The sequence below is a fragment of the Eriocheir sinensis genome, unplaced genomic scaffold (assembly GCF_024679095.1).
Source record: "Eriocheir sinensis breed Jianghai 21 unplaced genomic scaffold, ASM2467909v1 Scaffold232, whole genome shotgun sequence".
Classification (NCBI taxonomy): Eukaryota; Metazoa; Arthropoda; class Malacostraca; order Decapoda; family Varunidae; genus Eriocheir; species Eriocheir sinensis.
Genome location: NW_026111535.1, coordinates 216967 through 232458, shown reverse-complemented (window position 1 = coordinate 232458; position 15492 = coordinate 216967). Strand labels below are relative to the sequence as shown.

Below are 15492 nucleotides of genomic sequence, written 5' to 3'. Positions count from 1 at the left end.
AGGTGCGGTACCTTGCCTTCTGCTCCTCATTACACAAAGTTGCGGGCCAGATTGTTATACACATATCAAGCAGGGTGACGGACCATGAGTTCCGTCTCTGGCCCGTGGGTTGGAGGTTGCCGACCCCTGCTCTAGGGCACAAGCTTTCCATATTTTTGATCACCCAACAACACTTACATATCTTTTTCTCTTTAAAATATTTTAACATGGGAAATGGTGTGTACGGAAAGCAGAAGACAGTAAAAGTAATGAACAGTGTGTGTGTGTGTGTGTGTGTGTGTGTGTGTGTGTGTGTGTGTGTGTGTGTGTGTGTGTGTGTGTGTGTGTGTGTGTGTGTGTGTGTGTGTGTGTGTGTGTGTGTGTGTGTGTGTGTGTGTGTGTGTGTGTGTGTGTGTGTGTGTGTGTGTGTGTGTGTGTGTGTGAGCTCAAGGGCAAAAAAAAAGGAAACAATAGTGAAAGAAAGCCTGCAACTCACTGCTCCTATAGAAAAGCATTCAGAGAAGTGGCCAAGAGAGGTCAATTTCGAGAGAAGAGGTGTCCTGATACCCTCCTCTTGAAAGAGTTCAAGTCATAGGCAGGAGGAAATACAGATGAAGGAAGATTGTTCCAGAGTTTACCAGCGTGAGGGATGAAAGAATGAAGATGCTGGTTTGGACAGTAAACGGATGAGCTAGAGTAGAAAGTCGAGTGGAGTGGGGCCATAGGATGGGGGGAGGCATGCAGTTAGCAAGTTCAGAAGAGCAGTCAGCATGAAAATATTGATAGAAGATAGAAAAGCAACATGACGGCAGAATTTAAGAGGTAGAAGACTATCAGTGAGAGGGGAGTAGATGAGACGAAGAGCCTTAGACTCCACTCTGTCCAAGAGAGCTGTGTGAGTGGAGCCTCCCCACACATGAGATCCATACTCCATATGAGGGCAGACAAGGCCCCTGTATATGGATAGCAACTGTGTAAGGGAGTGGAACTGGCGGAGACGATACAGAACGCCCAACCTCAAGGAAGCTGATTTAGTGAGAGATGTGAAGTTTCCAGTTAAGGATGTTTAGTGCTGAAGAAGGTGACAGCTGAGTGTTGTCAAAGATTAGGGGATGTCATTTCAGGATAATTTTAGCCGAGGCTCAACTTTTGGTCTCACCTGTAGTTTGTTCTTCACATCCTGGGTGACTGAAGATGATGGAGCAGTCAGGCTCCCCAGGGATGATCAGGCTGACTGGAGGTGGACTGCAGAGGAGAGGAGGGAGGGATGGGTTGTTGGGATGGGACGGGAAACTCTGGGAGGGGAGAATGTGGCTGGCACTGAGGGGAGGAGGGAGGGATGGGTTGTTGGGATGGGACGGGAGACTCTGGGAGGGGAGAATGTGGCTGGCACTGAGTGGAGGAGGGAGGGATGGGTTGTTGGGATGGGACGGGAGACTCTGGGAGGGGGATATGTGGCTGGCACTGAGGAGGAGGGAGGGATGGGTTGTTGGGATGGGACGGGAGACTCTGGGAGGGGAGATTGTGGGTGGCACTGAGGGGAGGAGGGAGGGATGGGTTGTTGGGATGGGACGGGAGACTCTGGGAGGGGAATATGTGGCTGACCGCTCTTCTGAACTTGCTAACTGCATGCCTCCCCCTCCCACGCCCTCACCACACTCGACTTTCTACTCAAGCTCATCCCTTTACTGTCCAAACCCCTTACGCACGAGTTAACCAGCATCGTCACTCTTTCATCCCTCACACTGGTAATCCATTGAACAATCTTCCTTAATCTGTATTTCCTCCTGCCTATGACTTGAACTCTTTCAAGAGGAGGTTATCAGGACCTCTCCTCCCGAAATTGACCTCTCTTTTGGCCACCCCTCTGAACGCTTTTCTATTGGGGCAGTGAGTTGTGGACTTTCTTTCATTACTATCTCCTTTTTTTGCCCTTGAGCCGTTTCCTTTGCTGTAGAAAAAAAATCCCAATATGGATTTCTTCCCCTTCAGGACTCATTTGAAGGGAGGAGAACATACAGCAACAAGACACAAGGAGCAGGTTCACAGGAAACAAAGAAGTTCAGCCGCAGCTCTCACACTTGGAGCTGAAGAAGAGAAAGATCTTGTGGATTGGTATAAGGAGAATGAATTCTTATACAACAGTGAGAAGGCTGACTTCAAAAACCAAAATAAAAAGCAAGAGCCTTTCAAGTAAAGGCTGAACAGCTGTGCATCTGCAAACCAAGATCAACTCTGAGAGATAGAGTCGGGAGGAAAAAAAACAAGCCCTCTGGTGGTCTCACACACAGGGAAATGTGTATCATGAAGAACTATGGCTTCATTGCCAAGTACGTACATGAGGAAGGTCACAGAAGGCAAGTGGCCAAGCACTGCCCACCAAGTGAAGAATATGGCTGCTGAAGGGATGGATCATGAAACAGCAGCCATCAAGAGTGACTCTGAACTCGTGTTTCATGAGGGGAAACAAATGGACCCAGCCACTTGGAAGAGATTCAAGGTAATTGATAAACATGCATATATATATATATATATATATATATATATATATATATATATATATATATATATATATATATATATATATCTATATATATATATATATATATATATATTATATAATAATGTATGGATTTGAAGAGCCTCAGCAGGAGGGCCAGCTGCACGTCATCTCATCCTTCCTCCGCACCAAGCTAAGTGTACCGTGTATCGTTAGTGTAGCCAGGTCAGATTAGGTTCTGTAGGTGCACGGAGACGCGCTAGGTCAGTTTGCGTGTGTGTGGTGGAGTTTTCTGTTCTTTTGTTGTAATAAAGTTGTGCATAGTTGTACACACCTTATCAGTTAACCTTTGTGTACACTGAGGGTCCTTGCCAGACCCATAAGGAGATATAATTAAGAACAATACAGATGATTTGAGGTCCTTTGTGTGTGTCGTGGTCACCACGAGGCTTCCTACAGAGATCAAGCTCCGTGTTGGGAGGCCTGTACGAACACAGAGAACATAAGAACATAAGAACATAAGAACGCAGGAGTCTGCAAGAGGCCGGTAGGCCTGTACGAGGCAGCTCCTTTGACCCTAAGCTCCCGTGTATCTAACCCCACCTATTATCGCTGTCCATGAATTTATCTAGTCTATTTTTGAATGTGACAATTGTATTGGCACTCACCACATGACTGCTAAGCCTATTCCACTCATCCACCACCCTGTTAGTAAACCAATTTTTGCCTATGTCCCTGTTGAATCTGAATTTATCCAGTTTAAACCCGTTACTTCGTGTCCTACCCGGTTCTCTTACCAACAAAACCTTATGAATGTCTCCCTTATTAAAGCCCTTCATCCATTTATAAACCTCGATCATGTCTCCACGCACCCTTCGCCTTTCTAGAGAATGCAAGTTTAACTGTTTGAGTCTTTCCTCGTATGGCAAGTTTCTCAACCCCTGAATCATCTTAGTCATCCTCCTCTGCACCGATTCTAACATTTTGATATCCATTCTATAGTAGGGTGACCAGAACTGAACCGCATAGTCAAGATGAGGTCTAACTAATGCTAAATATAGTTTGAGGAAGACTGGGCTTCTGTTGCTTACGCTCCTTGAAATAAATCCCAGTACCCTATTAGCTCGATTTCTAGCTTGAATGCATTGTGCCCTTGGACGGAGATCAGAGCTCACTAAGACCCTAAATCCCTCTCGCTTTTAGACCTACTTATGAGAGTGTCATTTAAGCAATAGTTATGTGAGGGTTGTTCCTACCTACACTCAGAATACTGCACTTCCCTACATTGAACTCCATCTGCCATTTATCCGATCATATAATCTGTTGAGTTCACCTTGGAGAATACTAGCGTCCTGATCCGACTCAATTACTCTACCGATCTTCGTATCATCTGCAAATTTACTAACATCACTACTAATTCCTGTGTCTAAGTCATTGATATAAATAATAAACAAAAGTGGACCTAATACCGAACCTTGTGGGACCCCACTCGTAACACATCCCCAGTCAGATATTTTACCATTGATTTGCACTCTTTGCTTCCTATTGCTAAGCCACGCCTTGACCCAGTTCAAAACTTTACCCTCTACTCCGTGAGCCTGTAATTTAAGCAACAGTCGTTGGTGAGGAACTTTGTCAAACGCTTTACTAAAATCAAGATAGATTACATCATAATTTTCATCTCTGTCAACCGCCTCAAATACTTTATTGTAGAAGGACAAGAGATTGGTGAGGCATGACCTACCTTTTGTGAACCCATGCTGCGAGTCGTGAATTAAGCTATGTTTCTCTAAATGCTCCCGAATGTTCCTGGCTATTATGGACTCCAGCATCTTCCCTATAACCGATGTTAAGCTAATTGGGCGATAGTTTGAAGCAACTGACCTGTCCCCCTTTTGAAAATCGGCGTCACATTAGCTACTTTCCATAGGCTCGGCACATAGCTAGTATTTACCGACATCTTAAAGATGTCGGTTAGTGGGTCACTGATTATATCACCTAGCTCCTTTAATACCCTCGGAAATATCCCGTCAGGACCTGGCGACTTGTTCTTCTTAAGCTTATCTATCTCATCCTGAACTACTTGCCTGGTAATGATTATATCCCTCAATTTATCGCCATCCCCGCCCTCGTACACCTGAACTCTTTCCGGTATAGTCGTTCGATCCTCCTGTGTGAATACTGAAAGGAAGTAGTCGTTCAACAATGTGCTCATATTTTCGTAATTTTCTACTAGCTCCCTGTGTTTGTTTTCAGCGGTCCAATTTTCTCCCGTGTTTTGTTCTATACATCTGAAAGAAGCCCTTAGGATTACTTTTCTCCTCATTTGCTACTTTGATCTCATAGTTCTTTTGTGCTATCCTGGTGTTTTCTTAACTAATCTAGATAGTTCGACGTACCGGCCCCTGAGATGTGTTTCCCCATTCTTTATTTTCTGATAAACTCTCTTCTTTAACCCAATCTCGTGATTTAGTCCACGAGTCATCCACTTAGGATCATTGTTTTCTTTTCTAAGTGTTCGCTGTGGTATATGCTGTTCTTGCCCCTCTACTATTACTCTAACTAAATTATTGTAAGACATTTCTACCTGGTTCTCCTGGCTCTCAATCCGCAGTTCTGGCCCTCATGAATCCCTAAATTATCCAAGTTAACCCCTTCAAGATGTCTTCGAAGAACCTCGTAGTATGCTCTTCTAAAATCTGTCACTAACACAGGGTTTGGATCACGGGTTAACGCACAGTCTAACCTAAAACGAACCGTTCTGTGATCACTATTTCTAACTCTCCCCACCTCCAACTCACATGTAGCAAGTTCCCATTATTGGTTAGGACTAAGTCTAATATGTTATCTCCTCTGGTAGGCTCAGTAACTACCTGCTTAAGGAAATTATCTTGTATAACTTCAAGAAAGTCCTCGGCTTCCAGGTCACCCACTAGATCTTCCCAGTCTATATTCCTATAATTAAAGTCCCCCATTACGCAGACATTTCTACTCATACTCGCCCTGCCAATCTCCTGTAGTAATATACTCGTGTCCTGCCTGTTAAGGTTGGGTGGCCTGTATATAACTCCTAGAGTTAGTTTTTCTTTCCCTTTGTAAACGTGCTTACTACACTTTTGCCAGTAGTACACCTCTTCGTGTCTCTTGACGCACCACAGGGATCATCCCTTGCTGGCTAGTTTCACCTTTTGAGCTCACACACTGTTTAATCAAAATTTTCTCCCTTAACACTACGGCTATATTGCCAAGTACATGAGGAAGGTCTCAGAAGGCAAGCAGCCAAGCATTGCCCACCAAGTGAAGAATATGGATGGGTTGTTGGGATGGGACGGGAGACTTTGGGAGGGGAGAATGTGCCTGGCACTGAGGGGAGGAGGGAGGGATGGGTTGTTGGGTGGGGAGGGAGTCTCTTGGAGGGAGGTTAGGGTGCCATGAGGAAAGGTCCCCGAGGAAGAGGGTGTCTCCAGGCTCTGTTTCTCAGCTGGCCTGTCGTGGTGTTTGGGGAACCTGTGGAGATAAATAAACTATGATGGTCTCCATGGTCACATTAGTTTTGCAAGAGCCCATTAACCCTTTGACTGTGGATTTCCTCCAAGAAGACCTCACCAAGCTACAGGATTGGAGCAAAAAGTGTCTGCTACAATTCAATGAAGAAAAATGTAGAGTTCTGCACCTTGGGAGTGGATGTCCAGCACACCAATACCACATGGGAAACACTCCACTATCCACCACAGAGCCAGAGAAAAACGTGGGAGTATAGGTTATCAGGCTATCAGTGAAGGCAAAATCCCTGACAATCGCAGTGGAGGGGTTAAAACATCAAGTGTATGACAAGAGCAGTGGTTTCAATAGATATTTCCTCCTACAACTAAGACCCTTAGGAATAATGATAAGCCAGAACAAATACCCTTGGGAAGCCCTGTGGAGGCGGAGGCAGAAAAATGTGAAGACAACCACCCGGGAGCAAGGAGACCACCACCGTCAGGGGAAAGCAGGGACCTGAAAAATAAAAAAAATATTAGGGAAAGAAAGAAAACCAAAGGAAAGGACAGCAGAAAAAGAGAAAGGAAGGAAACTGGTTGGCATTATAAGACACTTCGGCTAATCACATCAGCTATTTCTAAAGGTCAAAGAGTGGGTCAGTCAGGCTCCAATGAGTGTTTCTTTAGATTCATGGAAGGGTCAAACTACCACCAGGGTTATAAAACTACCCCTGGAAATGCCCACAACTCCTAGGAAAGCCTTTTCAAATCTGTGTTTCTTTAGATTCATGGTACAAAAGAAGGGTCAAACTACCACCAGGGTCATAAAACTACCCCTGGAAATGACCACAACTCCTAGGAAAGCCTTTTCAAATCTGTGTTTCTTCAGGTTCATGGTACAGAAGAAGGGTCACACTCCCACCAGGGTCACAAAACTACCCCTGGAAATGCCCACAACTCCTAGGAAAGCCTTGTCAAGTATGTGTTCTTGGGCGGGGAAATGTCTTATACTACGAGCCTTTATCCCAAACAAGTTGTTGAGACTCAGGGCAATATCCAGACATTTATATTACTGATTTAATGTTTAATTAGACACTGGAAACAAGTTGCAGTAATAACCAAAAGCTTGTAATTAGTTCCTCCCCATTAAAAAGACTCATTTAGCAGCAACTTTTCCCCCACTACTAGTTCTGAATTTATTGTGTCGGTAGAATAGGTATTATGGTGACATCTTTTATCTGGCGGCTTTGGTGGAGTGAACACTGCTGCCACGTTTCCTAAGCCTGCAATACTGCCTCTGTGTGTGTGTGTGTGTGTGTGTGTGTGTGTGTGTGTGTGTGTGTGTGTGTATTGCTTTGCTTCACTGGATGTATCCTACTATAATACAGAGGCTGAGCTGCCGTGGTGTCTGGGCCAGGGATGCAAAGTGGCACGCTGCACATGTGACGGGTTCAGGCCGGGTAGACACTCACGATCAAGTGATTTAATGTATTATATTTTCTTATTAAAAACTGGCTTATTTTTACTGTTATTCCTTCACATTATATTATATTTATAGTTGTGAAAGTACTTGTCCCCCTCAAAACTAAAGTAAATGTCAAAAGTATGTGGCAGCTTTTTTGAGAACTGGCATCCGAAGCTCTGCCGGGTCAGGCTGGGTCACTGTCAAGTGCTGCCGCTCACCACTGGCTTAGTTTTTATTCTTTTTAAGAAATTTGTTTATTTTTACTTGTATTCCTTCTCAGAACATTCTAAAAAAATAAATGTGAAAATACCTTCCACCCAAGAACTAAAGTGAAAGCCAATAACACGTGGCAACATCTTTTTAGGAACACTGTAAATTATGTGTGCCATGTTTTCCTTATTGGTGCATAAATATCTTATGCATAACAAGTTTACTGTTCTTTGTAATGCTTAAGAGGCCATGGCCTGGGAGGCGTGGCACCAGTGTTCATGAGGGAAGTACTGTTCTTTGTAATGCTTAACAGGCCATGGCCTGGGAGGCGTGGCACCAGTGTTCATGAGGGAAGTACTGTTCTTTGTAATGCTTAAGAGGCCATGGCCTGGGAGGCGTGGCACCAGTGTTCATGAGGGAAGTACTGTTCTTTGTAATGCTTAACGGGCCATGGCCTGGGAGGCGTGGCACCAGTGTTCATGAGGGAAGTACTGTTCTTTGTAATGCTTAACGGGCCATGGCCTGGGAGGCGTGGCACCAGTGTTCATGAGGGAAGTACTGTTCTTTGTAATGCTTAACAGGCCATGGCCTGGGAGGCGTGGCACCAGTGTTCATGAGGGAAGTACTGTTCTTTGTAATGCTTAACGGGCCATGGCCTGGGAGGCGTGGCACCAGTGTTCATGAGGGAAGTACTGTTCCTTGTAATGCTTAACAGGCCATGGCCTGGGAGGCGTGGCACCAGTGTTCATGAGGGAAGTACCCGCGCCATTACACCAAAGCCTCCATAGAAGAGATGGCGCACCAGAACTAAATGACGTCACCACCACCACCACCTCCATCTCAACCACCACTCACCACAAACAAACAAACAAACATTCCTAATACACACGCACCACCCCCTAAAAAATCCTGGGTCACCCGCAGCCAGCCATCACTAAATGGTTGACATTTCAATGCCCGTTGTGCACCTGCCGCCGCCGCCGCCGCAAAATATCGTGCAGAGGCTCAACTTGCTTACTGTTTCTACATTTCACTCAGTGGTCACCAACATCACAAGAGGACAAACTACAACAAAAACAGGCAAATGAATGTTTTCCCTGCTGTGTATTCCCCAGTATGCATGATTATTGAACGTCAGAGCAACTTATTTCTGCCAGGAGGTATTTCTCTCAGCACTGAAACACGCATAGTGGACTGCCACTGCCACGTCCCGTCCTGCGTTAAGTATTTCCGGTGCCCACACTGCGTGCCCAATAAATTCAAACTAACTAAACCTAACTCTAGGTATGCCATTTGTTATGTATTTGTCTATCTGTATGGTCAAGCAGATAAAGTTCAGTATTTTAAAACTGTAGTGAGTGCATTTTTTCAGCAAACCACAAAACCAGTACATAAAATTATGTTTGTCAAGGGTTGCCCTGAAATATGTGTAAAATACGCGTCATAACGTCCCTCCCCCTTCCTCCTGCCTTCACCAGCATCTGTCAGTCATGGCAGGCCAGAGAAATTTTAGGGTTGCCACCTGTTCCTTAAAACATGGATTCATTCTGTATTGGAGAATGGGATGTTGCATTCCTTATATTTTTAAGCTCAAGGTGGCAGCCATAACTGAGACTCTATTCCCATTGTTTTCCACTTTGAGCACTCTTGTCTTGCAGCGAACAAAGGGAACCCACGCTCACGTCTTTGACCTGTACAAAGAGATTCGCCAGTCCTCGTCGAGACTAACTTGGTCGGCTAGGCTGACGTCAGGGGACAGAGTAGTCTATCGGCATCCATCCCTCCCCTCCATGAGCCATCACCCGGCAAGGGTCTGTGGTCCCTTCTTGGAGGGAAGTACACGCTTGACGGCCTCCATATAGTCTGTGTCCCCACTGTGAGGTGGCTAAAAAAATATGTATATAGAGAAAATAAAAAATAAATAAATAAAAAATAACGCATCATATCAGCATTCAAAAAACTTTTGGATTTCTGAATTCTGGATGAAGGATTCTCCAGCTGTATTGTTGCAATGTTTGGAGAGCCCCTGTTGGTGCTTAGACAAGAGTTATGAACAGTTTTGTGTGTACCATACCAAGGACAGACAACATCCCCACAACTTATTATTATCATTAATACAGCCCCTAGTGTGAGGACGCGTAGTGCACATGGCTGTTGTACATTCACCCACAGATACTTATCTACTTACACTCCTATATTCATGTCTATTCCTGTACAGCTTGCACGGATGACTTCTGCGCCAGAGCCCGCACATGGAGATATGCCGTGCAACTTTATATCTAACTCCCATACCATCATTACAAGGCAGGAGTGTGTGTCTGGCAGTGACTTACATCTGCACTGGTGTGAGGGAAAGAAGTTCTCCCTCCCTCCCTCCTGTGGGGGTTGACAGTGTGTATTGCCTTGAACAGTTCATTCTGAAATTTCCCCCATATCCTCCTTGTGTTTCCCTCCACTGTTGCTGGATTACATAAGGGATGGAAAACATTAAGGAGGCAAAACAATCTGATCTTTACATAGCTGGGCATAATGAAGCCTCCTCTTCCTTTGGAGGTCACTTATCAGTGGCTTCTTCTGCGCGCCATAACACCTGCAGCCAAGGTCACGTTGCAGTTTCTTGCCCTGTACGGAGCGACACATCACCAGGGAGAGTGTGGGTTTTTTCTCTCAGTTTCCTGGTTCTAAGGTGAGGAGTGACATCAAGCCATCTATCGTCCTAACACGTTCCTGCTTCTGTAGTTTTTTTTTCCCTGGTTGTTGAGTGTCCACTTTCAGCCGGCCTTAAATCAGTGGGTCAAGTTTCTCACTGTTCAGTCCTTTTAGCTTGAAAGTTTCCTTATTTTTGTGTCCAGCAATGTAAAGATCAGAGACTGCTGCCTCCTGGATGTCTTCCAGCTGTTACGTAATCCAGAAAAAATGGGCGAAAACACCAGGATGTGGCTAAAGTTCAGGCTGAGTTGTTCAAGACCATGCAAACTCAAGCCCCTGGAGGGAGGGAGACCCTCCTTCCCTCACACCAGTGAGTGGAGAAAAAGATGTAGCAAGTCACTGCCTCTAAGTTAATGCCTCTTGCATCCTAATGATGGCATGGTGCGCGGCATATCTCTGAGCATGGACTCTGGTCCAAAAGTCAAGTCATCTGTGCGTGCAAGCTGTAAAGACACTTTCATTCACGCAAAAAACCTGCAAGTCTACTTACAAAATTGTATCATGGCATCATTTGATGTAAAATCCCTATTTACAAATATTCCTCTCAATGAAACTGTTGATATCTGTTGTGAAAATATTTTTAGGAATTGTACAAACCACCAAACTGCTACGAGGTGTGTGCTGGGAACTAACATCAAGGAGACTCAGCTGGGAATGGAAAAAAAGAAGACCAAGAATTTAACACAAAAGAAACAACTCTAGGATGAAAATTACTGCCAGAGGAAGATGAACAAGGAATTACTGATGAAGTTAACAACACTCACCAATTGTTTCCTGTGTTCCCCCTTCATCCTCCTCCTCCTCTTGTTCTTCTTCTTCCTCCTCTTCCTCTTCTTCTTCTTATCTCTGCAAATTCATTTAGGAATTAGAACTGTATAAACATGGATTCTTTTGGAGAATAATAAATTCCTGCAAGAATTTTAATGTTCTGTGTGTGTGTGTGTGTGTGTGTGTGTGTGTGTGTGTGTGTGTGTGTGTGTGTGTGTGTGTGTGTGTGTGTGTGTGTGTGTGTGTGTGTGTGTGTGTGTGTGTGTGTGTGTGTGTGTGTGTGTGTGTGTGTGTGTGTGTGTGTGTGTGTGTGTGTGTGTGTGTGTGTGTGTGTGTGTGTGTGTGTGTGTGTGTGTGTGTGTGTGTGTGTGTGTGTGTGTGTGTGTGTGTGTGTGTGTGTGTGTGTGTGTGTGTGTGTGTGTGTGTGTGTGTGTGTGTGTGTGTGTGTGTGTGTGTGTGTGTGTGTGTGTGTGTGTGTGTGTGTGTGTGTGTGTGTGTGTGTGTGTGTGTGTGTGTGTGTGTGTGTGTGTGTGTGTGTGTGTGTGTGTGTGTGTGTGTGTGTGTGTGTGTGTGTGTGTGTGTGTGTGTGTGTGTGTGTGTGTGTGTGTGTGTGTGTGTGTGTGTGTGTGTGTGTGTGTGTGTGTGTGTGTGTGTGTGTGTGTGTGTGTGTGTGTGTGTGTGTGTGTGTGTGTGTGTGTGTGTGTGTGTGTGTGTGTGTGTGTGTGTGTGTGTGTGTGTGTGTGTGTGTGTGTGTGTGTGTGTGGGTGTGTGTGTGTGTGTGTGTGTGTGTGTGTGTGTGTGTGTGTGTGTGTGTGTGTGTGTGTGTGTGTGTGTGTGTGTGTGTGTGTGTGTGTGTGTGTGTGTGTGTGTGTGAGTGTGTGTGTGTGTGTGTGTGTAAAGGTTTAGCATGAGGGCAAGGAGGAGGAGGGGGAGGCCAGTGCTCCACCCAGCCACCCTGACCCTTAAAACTAACAGGGAAACAGGACAAAGGAAATATTAGCTGAGAACATAACCTCCCTTGTCTGTCCTAACCTTCAAAGATTTATTCTATCACAGGGTTTAGACAAGAATTGCTCTGCTCTTTATAATACATGAAGGATAGAAGGACTGGAGGTGAGGGAGGACAACCTCTTCAAGCCAGTTCCCAGACAGCTCTCTTCCGCAGCATTTAAATCATTCCCTCGTCCTCTGCCTCCTCCTCTCTCATTGCCGTCACCTTCATGTTCTCTTCCTTGGCATTTAGGTGTTTGGGGCCCACACTGAGCAGGCAGCGTTATTGTCCGCACTCCTCCCTCTCCACCTGTTGAGTGAGAAGTAACGGATGAAAAAAATAACCTGGATCTAAAGTGACTACCTAAGGGTAAAGGTTATAGGGAAGGCTAAGAGTATGTGGTGAGGAAGGAGTTGGCCTTGATGCTGTAAAAACTTGGAAACTAACACAACTACAATTATAAAAAAAGGTGGAAAAACTAAATATCCTAGAGGTTTGAACAGCTACTTCCAAGAATTCCCAATGCTTAACAATGATGATAATGGAAAGTTGGAAAGTTTGGTTTAGTGGGCGCAACATCTGTGGTCATATGCCGGAGAGACAGGAGGGGAAGGAATTATAGAAGGGAACAGACCCCAGGAGACGGGACACAACCCACGATTAATACCTGGTAACCATTCACTGTTGGGTTGACAGGGACGTAGGGTATCAGAAAAGGCGCCCAAATTTTTCCGCTCCGCCCAGGAATCGAACCCGGTTGTGAGCCGAGTGTGCTAACCACTGCACCACGAAGCCCCTGTGATGATGATAGACCAGAACACACATACCTTCCAGAGGAGTTGTGGAGGTACACGGGAGGAGACCAGCTGGAAGACCTGAAGGAGGAGGAAGGCCAGGGAGGAGAGTCTTCCATCGGCAAGGCTGGGAGACTCACAGCCCGACCACCAAAAAGACCTGAAATGAAAGGAAAGCAATCAAGGAGAGAAAACACAAACAAAGGAAAAGACAGTAAAAAAAAGAGGTAAGAAATACCTGAGAGATCAACTAATGAGCCTTGCCCCCCCTAGCGTAAGGCCCCACTGATTGGTGATTGGTTGATATCTTCATGCCAATGCAGTGGGCCAGAATGGGTGATTAAGGGACAAAAATATTTCCACTGCAGAAAATGTTTATTTTGTCCAAATATGCTTTTTCACTGATAATAAATGAAAAAATTATCTCAAAGTAAGTATCAGTAATTGATTCCGAACATATAAATCTAGTAAGCTTTTCAATCCATTAAACGTAATTAACGTGAATTAATGGGAACTCAAGGTATATAATCGTTTCACCACATTTTGCATATTATACAATAAGAGATGTAAGATTTATAATATAAATACTTCCTCTAAATAGGTTTCTAAATCAAATAAAGTAACTTTTCATGTAGCTGTAGATAAAATTAACTACGGGTATATTAAATACAGGAAGGCTGCTAATCAGTCATATTGCATGTCTAGAATTATGGTTTATGCTCTCCAGATGATGTCTCAGGATCTGTAACAAGGAGCTTGATTTGGTGTTTCAGCTGGTAGACCTTTCTTGTGTACGCTCCACATTTTATTTCTCATTGAGGTTATTAGGGGATCTGATGAGCAAAATAGCCTTCGCATTAAGTCCTCATTTGTTTTTTTACGAGATACCTTACGGCAAAATGACTCTCTGAACTTTTTGAAGTCTTTATTCTTTGCTTCTTGTGCTTCTTCGGAATAAAGTCCAATTGGTAGGTTAAACTGTTCTATTACTGAAGCTCCATGAATAAGGATCCTATGCAAGCTTTGGGGCATGTAATACCAGTTGTACTCTTCCACATATATTTCAGCAGTATTGATGCAGAAGGACTTGAATGCTGCAATGTTGACTGATTGGTGGCCTCTAATACTTTTATCGAGTTTTTAGAGGCAGGAGCGATGGCTAGAGGGCGGCAGAAGAGAAAGGAATGTATGAGACTGGTGTCTATAAATGTGAATGGTTTAGGTGGTGAGGAAAAGAGGAGGGTGATGATTGAAAATTTTGTAAATGGTAGAGTGGATGTGTTGGGAGTGAGTGAAACACATATTCGAGGAACTGGTGTGAGTGACGGTAGAGAGGGTACGTGGGAGGGTGTGCCTGGGGGGGTTGTATGGACGGGGATAGATGAGAAGTATAGAGGCAGGCGTAAGGAAGGATGTGCTATTGTGATGTCTGAAAGAGTGTAGAATGGTGTGACTGATTATGGTTGGAAGGGATCAGGAGTTGTGTGGATGAAAGGAAAAGTAGGTTTAGAAAAGTATGCATGGGTGTGTATTTATGCACCAGTAAATGTGAAAAGTAAAAAAGGACTGAGAGAAAGGGAAGCTTTTTGGGAGAAGGTGAATGCATGTTTGAAGAGTTTTGAGAAAGAAAGGAAACTTATTATGATGGGAGATATGAATGCTAAAGTGGGTGATGAGTGTGTGATGGATATGGTGCAAAGACTTACAGAAGAGAAAATCAGTGAAGAAAAAGGAGGCTTCAGGAAGGGAAGGGGATGTGTGGATCAGATATTTGCCTTTAGGATGGTAGTAGAAAAAATAATAGCAAAAGGAAAGAAATTATACGCTGCCTTCATGGATTTGGAAAAAGCTTATGACAGAGTCGATTGGATTGCATTGTGGGATGTTTTAAAGATTTATGGTGTGGGAGGAAAACTGCTTAATGCAACAAAGTCTTTCTATGAGGATGCATCTGCATGTGTCAAAATTACCGGAGAAACACGTGAACATTTTGAGATAAAAGTGGGCCTAAGACAAGGGTGTCACCATGGTTATTCAATATTTATATGGATGGTGTTATTAGAGGAATTAAGGCCAAAGTCGGAGAAGTTGGAGTAAGACTGTTCGATGAGGGAAGGAAGTGGGTACTGAATTCGATACTCTTTGCTGATGACACGGTGCTCATTGCAGAAAATGAAAGTGACCTACAAAATTTGGTCAGTGTTTTTGATAGTGTCTGTAACAGGAGAAAGCTGAAAGTAAATGTCAACAAAAGTAAAGTGATGGTTTGTGAGCGAAGTAGAAGTGAGGTTGTAGATTTTGTATGCCCATATAGAGTGGGAATTGAATGTGAAAAAGAATGCAAAATAATTTTGAATGGTGAAGAAATGGAGGAGGTCAATGAGTTTAAGTACCTTGGATCAGTTATGTGTAAGCATGGAGGGAGAGATAAGAGAAAGGGCATTGCAAGGAAGAAGGGTGGTAGGGTCTTTGGGACGAATCATGAATGGCAGAAGTGTGAGCATGGAGGTAAAGAGGGATTTGAGAAATACAATAATAGTACCAACCCTCACATATGCAAGTGAAATGTGGGCCTGGAATGAAAGTCAGAGGTC

At 44.3% G+C, this 15492-nt stretch overlaps 1 long non-coding RNA gene across 2 annotated transcripts in view; it reads right to left on the bottom strand.

Annotated features, from left to right (window-relative positions):
• LOC126991046 (uncharacterized) overlaps positions 1 to 15492 on the bottom strand; it is a 28707-nt gene that overhangs the window by 7580 nt on the left and 5635 nt on the right. Inside the window, exons 3-7 of one of the 2 annotated variants that reach the window (XR_007745066.1) lie at positions 12932 to 13058; positions 12242 to 12413; positions 11110 to 11191; positions 6387 to 6478; positions 5588 to 5986 (exon numbers count right to left, since the gene is read on the bottom strand). This is a non-coding gene — a long non-coding RNA (uncharacterized LOC126991046). Of the gene's footprint in view, positions 1 to 5587; positions 5987 to 6386; positions 6479 to 11109; positions 11192 to 12241; positions 12414 to 12931; positions 13059 to 15492 lie in introns of those variants that run through there. The other variant, XR_007745067.1, reaches the window with a different exon arrangement.